The 7,459-nt window shown below is 44.5% G+C and overlaps 1 long non-coding RNA gene across 2 annotated transcripts; it reads left to right on the plus strand.

The window, feature by feature from the left end:
* The first annotated feature begins 5,333 nt into the window (after positions 1 to 5,333).
* On the plus strand, positions 5,334 to 7,162 carry LOC116095484. 2 transcript variants are annotated; one of them, XR_004120610.1, is made up of 4 exons: positions 5,334 to 5,546; positions 5,714 to 5,896; positions 6,412 to 6,563; positions 6,653 to 7,162. It is a non-coding gene; the product is annotated as an uncharacterized LOC116095484 (long non-coding RNA). The 2 variants fall into 2 exon arrangements; XR_004120609.1 differs by having other exon boundaries at positions 6,676 to 7,162.
* Positions 7,163 to 7,459: the final 297 nt, after the last annotated feature.

Below are 7,459 nucleotides of genomic sequence, written 5' to 3' on the forward strand. Positions count from 1 at the left end.
AGGCAGGCAAAGCTCGAGGAGTGCTCACTAATGCTTGGACACTGACCTATCTACTTGAAGCTCATTATCTCACACATCTGCGCAGACTTCCTCCTTGTGACAGCTCTAAAAGGTAGTTATTGTGAACACAAATTACAAGTCTAAAGAGGGAAAAAAATAAAGCCAGAAAGAAACTAAATAACACATCTAAGGCCACACAGGTAGGGGGAAAAAGGGGGACTCAGAATTTATTTCTGTCCAAAGCTGTGTGACTGCTTTTGCTGTATCGGAGTGTCTGGCTGTGACATTCTGAAACGATACATATCTGACCTTCTTGGCTCTGGACTGGCTCCCTAAACCTCTTTTTAAGAAAAGGGCTTTATTTCTATCACATCATGTGATAGAAATACATACATACGAGTGCAGACCCCCGCCCCCGGGGGCGGCATCAGATTCCTCCTAGGCTGGAAGTACATGTTTGTTGGTCATCTGACATAAGAAACCAAACTCAGGTCCTCTGCAAGAGCAGAACTATTAACTATCGAACGGTCTAGCCCAAACCATTATTTTTTTGAGTGATATGATGATAGGAGTACCTTTTGTTATATTTGGCCTTAATCCCCAGTGGGAATTAAGTAGATTGTGAGAATCAGTAGGTCAGAAATATCAAGAGAACTTGGACTCATCACTGGTGTCTGAAATGGGCACTTAAACGATAGTGTTTAGTGTAACTCCAAGTAATTAGTGTCAAATAGGATTAAAACCTTCAATGCCCGAGAGCTGGAGAGATGGCTCAGCTGTTAGGAACTTTTCCAGAGGATCCAGGTTTGTGTACTCACAAACATAAACATGGAGCACATATATGCATGCAAGCAAAACGTATACAGATTAAAAAATAAAATAAGTCTTAATTTTAAAAAATCGGATGTGCTGGTGGTATAAGAGTGAGCAAATCAGTTGTTAGAATCTTCATTGCCCACTGAACTGGACTTGGAATCACCAGGAAACACATGTATGGGTGTTTGAGTTTCTAAGGAGGTTTAAACCTTCTAGGGAGGTTTAACCCAGGTCCCCTGGGCTGTGGTCTCAGACTGCATAGAAAAGTGTGAAAGCATGAAGCCACTGCAGATACAACACTGATGGAGCATGCATACTTCTCCCAGGAAAGGTGGCCACATGAATAAACATCATCAAGAACCTTCCTGAGACATGTGCTCGTCCAGTGTGGAGGGCACAGCACAGTGTGTTCAGACCTCGCTTGGGATGGCTTGCACCTCCAGGACAGTGTTTACACCCAGAATCTACTGATATTATAAGAAGCCACAATTTGCTTGTCGTGTGACAAAGAACAGATTTAAGTCCATTCAATCTCAGAAAAGGGAGTACAAAAATTTGCAGAATAATCCCACCCAAAAGGCAGGAACAGCAATATGTGAGCACACAAAAATCTCCATTTAAAAAAAATATCTAGTAACACATCCCAGTGGTGGTGGTGCACACCTTTAATCCCAGCACTCAGGAAGCAGAGGCAGGTGGATTTCTGAGTTCACTGCCAGTGTGGTCTACAAAGAGAGAGTTCCAGGACAGCCAGGGCTACACAGAGAAACCCTGTCTCAAAAAACTGAGGGGGTTGACCCAGAGACAGACAGACAGACAGACAGACAGACAGACAGACAGAGAGAGATGAAGAGACAGAGAAAGAAGTCAGCTGTATTAGTTTCTTCATTTCTGTTACTGGTAAAAATCCACCCACTGACTTACTACTAGGCTCATTCTCTCCACTCATATACAGTTCAGGACTTGGCCCCACTAAGGTGCTTCCCACATTAATTAATGTAATCAAGTGTTGATGTCCCCCCTCCCCCCAGCACAGCTGTAGCCATTTTGTTCCATGCCTGCCAGCTATTTCATATTGTTGCTGTAATACGCCTGCTAGTCACTGACACAGAAAAATAGCCTGACTCAGAGCAGGGTCATGCTGACCACATCTCCTGTTATGTTCTGCATGTTCTATATGAGAACCCATCATATAGCTTTACGTAAGACCCATCAAACCAAAGGTCAATATGAACTGTTCTGTCTAAACTGGCTTGAGTCAGAACTGACCACGGCGCAGCGTATGAGCTTATTGTGCGTTTTATGGGTTTTTTTTTTTCCTTTATAAGCCTGCCGTGAGAAATGTTTGTTGTCCTAGCTCAGATAATTCTGAGCTTCGTCCCTGATCTGATCAGCATTGGGGTGTGCATTCAATAAACCCTAATCTGACTGAGATCGGCCCTTCGTGTGGTTTGAGGAGTGACTCTCACACCCCAATATCAAGGCAACCCCCACAGATATACCCAGAGTCCAACCTGATCTAGATAGTCCCTCACTGAAGCTCTTTCCCCAAGACAGTCTAGACTGTACAGTTGACAAATGAAACTAAGCATCACATGGAGAGATGGTTCAGTGATCAAGAGCAGGAAGCTCTTCCAGAGGAAATGGAACTCCAGTTTCAGAGGATTACTGCCTTCTTCTGGCCTCAGTGGGTACTGCATGCATGTGATGCACAGGCACACTGGCAAAACACCCATACATATAAAACAAAGCAAAAACTAAAATACCCATAGCCACCAGCCTTCATCTCTCTCTGCTTCCTGACTATAGATGTGATGTAACCAGTCACTTCATGCTCTGCCGCCAGGCCTCTTGCCATGATGAGCAGCATCCTCTTTAAAATGTAAGTCCAACAACAACAAACTCTTTGTCCCTTAAATTGTTTCTATTAGGTATTCTGTCCACAAAATGAGAAAAATAACTAATACGCTGGAACAAAGTATGCAGCGTAATTAAACTCTCAAACCATACAGAGAAGATGGCTCAGCAAGTAGATGCATTTTCTGCCAAGAATTGATGACCTGCGTTTGATCCCTGAAACCTACACAGCTGTAGGAGAGAATCATCCACTCTTGTGCACTATGGCCCATGTACCCAGGCACCTCTCTGTCTCTGTCTCTCTCTGTCTCTGTACATGCATGCATTTTATAAATTTATACACATACATATAAAACAAGCAAATTTAATAAAAACAACTATAAAAAATGTAAATAGAAATAGATTCTCAGTGTCAGTGCAGAGTCGCCTTCCTCTTATGAACTTAAATTGACTCATTTCAATATCTTTCATGTGGGGGGTCTAGAGAGATGGCTCAGCAGGTAAGAGCACTGACTGCTCTTCCAAAGGTCCTGAGTTCAAATCCCAGCAACCACATGGTGGCTCACATCCACCCATAATGAGATCTTACACCCTCTTCTGGTGTGTCTGAAGACAGCTACAGTGTACTTATATATAACAAATAAATAAATAAATCTTTAAAAAAATATCTTTCATGTGTTTCCACATTTAAAAAAGATTTTAATCTTAATTTTGAGTAGCATAGGCTTTCACAATGGAGGATTCAATCACTGCTTGAGTTCACTGCATTAATGAAAATCTACTGAGTAAGTGAACAAATACATTTTTTCTCTCCCCTTTACATCAAAGTTATGCATTAGCCAAGCATGGTAGCACACACCTTTAATGCCAGCACTCGGGAGACAGAAGCAGGTAGATCTCTGAGTTCAAGGCCAGCTTGGCCTACAGAGTGAGTTCCAGGACACTAAAGCCACATAGAGAAACCCTGTCTCTGGGGGAAAAAATGTTCTGGCTTTGTGGAAGGAAAGGTCTGCTTAACATATCAATTCATATCAGTAAGAAGAACACAGGACAGAGTAACAGGTTGTGACAGGTTAACGCTGGGACTGCAGGAGTGGGTTCAGGCTCTATGCGGAAACACTTTTACAGTAAGTCTCTCTCTCCACCTCACCTGCCTTTGTTCTTGTCTTCTACTATGAAGACACAGCAGGCAGGGCTTTGTTAGATGGAAGAACCAGGCTCGGGAACTTCCTGGCTTCCAGAATCGTGAGCCAAATGAACTTCCACTTTATTATAGACCATGCCACCTCAGGAAAAAGCCAGAAATAGATGAGATCACAGGGTGTCAGTGGATCAGAAAGCTGTGAGGACGTAGCACGCAAGCACGCCACGAGGATGAGATGACGAAGCACGCAAGTATGCCACGTGTTTCGATGACGTAGCGCGCAAGCACACCACGTGGATGAGATGACGAAGCATGCCTACACCCAGTGATTCAGCTTATTGCTTGTCAACATTGGAACAGCAGCTCGCACATAAGCCATGCCACCTTTCGTTAGTTCACCTCTCAGTAAATACTTAGCTCCTCCCAGAACCTTTAAAGATTCCTCCACCTCCTCACCGCCCGCCACATACTTCAGTTTTCAAACTTTGAAGTTTAATGAGGGATCCGCCAAGAAGAGGGTTAAAATCTCAGATCTGCTCTCAAGAAATTCTCAGCCAGAAGTTTGGAGTATGGCCTGGGATTTATTATTTAATTTTTAGCTTTTGAGACAGGGTTTCACTATGTAGTCCTGGCTGACCTGGAACTTGCTATGTAGACCAGGCTGGCCTCGAACTCAAAAATTCAATTGCCCCTGCCTCCTGAGTGCTGGAATTAAAGGTGTGCACAACATGTGGCTGTGACCTGGGATCTTTAATCAACTTTCCCGGAGATCCTGAAAGAGATTGGTGTGTTCATCAGCAGGAGAAAAAAAAAAAATCAAAGTCCTGAAGGAGACATTTAAGTCCTTCTGAATTTGAAGCTCTAGTTTGCATCTCCTTGAATCTCACTGAACGATTCACCAATAATCAGCGGGCCATGCTCGTATGCAGTTTCCCTCAACCTTGTGTTACTTTTCCATCTTCCTTACATGACTGACACCCATACCTTCAGCGCCACCAGCATCACTGTCACTCTTCGGAAGTGCATTGATGTCATCAAACAGAACTGGTTACCCACTCTTGTTTATGTGCTATTCAAATTGCTATGTTACTCTGATGCTCAGCCAGAGAGTGCTTGGCCAGCTCTGCTAAGGCCCTGGGTTCCATCCTTCAGGATCCCTGTCAGGAAGTAAACAGAAATGTGCCTGGTTCCTCGAACAGGTCAGTGAAGGAATGAACCGCCTATGCTGTTACAGGTCCCAAGCTCTTGTGAGACTTGAGCTTGAGGAGAAAGGAGGGTTTTCTACTTCAGTGTGCTCCGAAACCACACCAGGGATGACAGACAGTGAAAATTACCCAGTGGGTGACAATAATTAGCACTCCCACCCATCCCAATTGAGGGAGTGCCTCCATGTATCCTACACCCTCCCTACACATGAAAGCACAGGGCTGGGCTGCCAGGGCCTTGTTCCCAGTTCTCCTGACCCTTCTGTTGATAGAATTCTGTTGCTATAGAGACGACTATTCCTCTAGGGAGAAGAGTTGAATGAAGCCTGCAGAGAGGTCTCTAGGGAACAGTGCATGGAGTCTCTTCACCCAGTCATTCACTTCCTCCTCTACATACTTGCCTACTCTTGTGTCTATTCCTGTCTGTATTTGTTGGTTTATTTTATCAACATCTTTAGAGAGGATTAGGCAGCCAGATGGACAAAACCCTCTTAGGGTACAGAAAACCCTACCCACTGCCCATGGTGAGATCTAAAACCCCAGCTAACATGGGCCAAGGAAGGAGGGGGGTGGGGGTTCAGGGCTTCCTCCTGAAGGCAGGGACATGGCGGGGACAGGCCTGGGTAAAGTGGTTGATTTAGACTGACTGCAGGTGAATAGCGTGCCTCTAGATTTCATTCAGCTTTTACAGGGCCTTCAAGACATGTCTTGCATCGACCAGGGCAGGACTGGCCTAGGTGGAACTGTTTCTGCCTGTGCTCGTCCTCTTTGCCCTATACCTGGTCAGTTCTTCCTGGCGGACCTGTAGAAAGACCCTTATCACCTGGAATGGCACCCCAACAGACCTGCAGTGACCCATCAACTCAGTCAGTGTGTATGTGTTCCAACCTGCCTTACCCTGAAACTGCTCCTGCCCAGATTTTCGATGAAGCAGAAGTAGGCATAGATGTGTGGGCTCCTGCTGCCACACAGCTCTGGATTTTCATTAAGTTGGGGGGGGGGGCTTGTCTGCCGATGCCTCAAATATTAACGTGCATGGTGTCTCAGTTGCATGTACTCTTTGAGAGGGAGTATGGAGGACACAGGGAATAGGAGTGGAGAGAGAATGGGGTGGAAATTGTGTATGTACAGTATTCACATATGAAGTTCTCCAGAAATATAAAAATAACAAAATAAATACTGGCTCCTTTTTGGCTGTCTAAGAGAATTGCAAATGTTTCGGGGGGGGGTGAGTCATATTTGGGAAGCTGGCATAGTGGCTTTAACCTACTAGCTTAAAAGGGCAGGAGGAATAAACCTTTAACATGTTCATAAAAGGGAGGGGTGGGGGACCTTAGGGGGAAAGACATCTTGAGAAATTTAGCCTCTCCTTTCCATCTCTTAACCAAGGGGCATTGCAGAGCCTACAAATGAGGTGTGGAGGTCAGTGCAGCTGCACGGGACAGGAACAACGTGAAGTTCTGGTCCAGGGTCCACTCGGAAGCTGCGCCTGTCCAGTGGATGAAGGACTCATCTAGTGTTTCTTGTTCCTGACTCTCTAGGTAAAAAAAATTAGCTTGAGTGTCCTTTGCACTGATAGATAGGCTAGCGGGCTTCACTTGCCACTTCGGAGGCATGAAGGGCTCTGCAGTTTCTCATCTTGCTTTGTTCCAGCTCTTCCTGATGTTGCTGATTAGAACCCAGCGCTCTCCGGGAAGCACAAAAATTGGATCAATCTGTAAAGCAAAGAGGAGATGAAGGGCAGTCTCTGGGAATGAATATGTAAAGCCCCTGCTCTCCAAAGACTCCTTTTGTGTAACTCAGCTTTCAACAGTCCGACGTCCAAAGAAGGCAGACATGCCACCCTGACAACTTAGATAAAAATTTCAACATTTTCTTTTTGTTGTTGTTAAATTTTAAAAAACGGTTTGAGTGCCTTGGGAAAGAAACTATTACTTTTCATGTAGTAAGTACTATTAGTTTGGTAGGTGTTTCAGAGATCTCGTGGTTGAGATAAGATGTGTTGAGGTTGGGAAGTACTTGCAAATCTTTCTAACCTTCACGGCTCTGGTTAAGAAAATCGTAAAATCAGCAGGTCTATGAATTAGAGATATTTGGAAATGTAAATAAGAAATAAACTCCAGCCTGATATTTTATAGTATCTGCTGAGTCGTTATATGGCTGTCATGAAAGTTTCTATTAGAATACAAATTTTGTGTTAATGTTTTAACTTTGCAATAGTAAACTCATGATTAAGAGAAGTTAACCAATGTGGGCTAGGGACGTAGCTCATCTGGCAACCTGCATGCCGGCATGCATAAGGTCACCATGCTGGATCTCCACCCAGAAAAGTGTCTCAATGTGACTATGCTGTCTGGACAGGAAAGAACCTGGGCAGAAAGGCCAGTGCCTGTGGGTGGCTCTCTCTCTCTCTCTCTCTCTCTCTCTCTCTCTCTCT

The sequence above is a fragment of the Mastomys coucha genome, unplaced genomic scaffold (assembly GCF_008632895.1).
Source record: "Mastomys coucha isolate ucsf_1 unplaced genomic scaffold, UCSF_Mcou_1 pScaffold18, whole genome shotgun sequence".
In the NCBI taxonomy this organism is placed as follows: domain Eukaryota; kingdom Metazoa; phylum Chordata; class Mammalia; order Rodentia; family Muridae; genus Mastomys; species Mastomys coucha.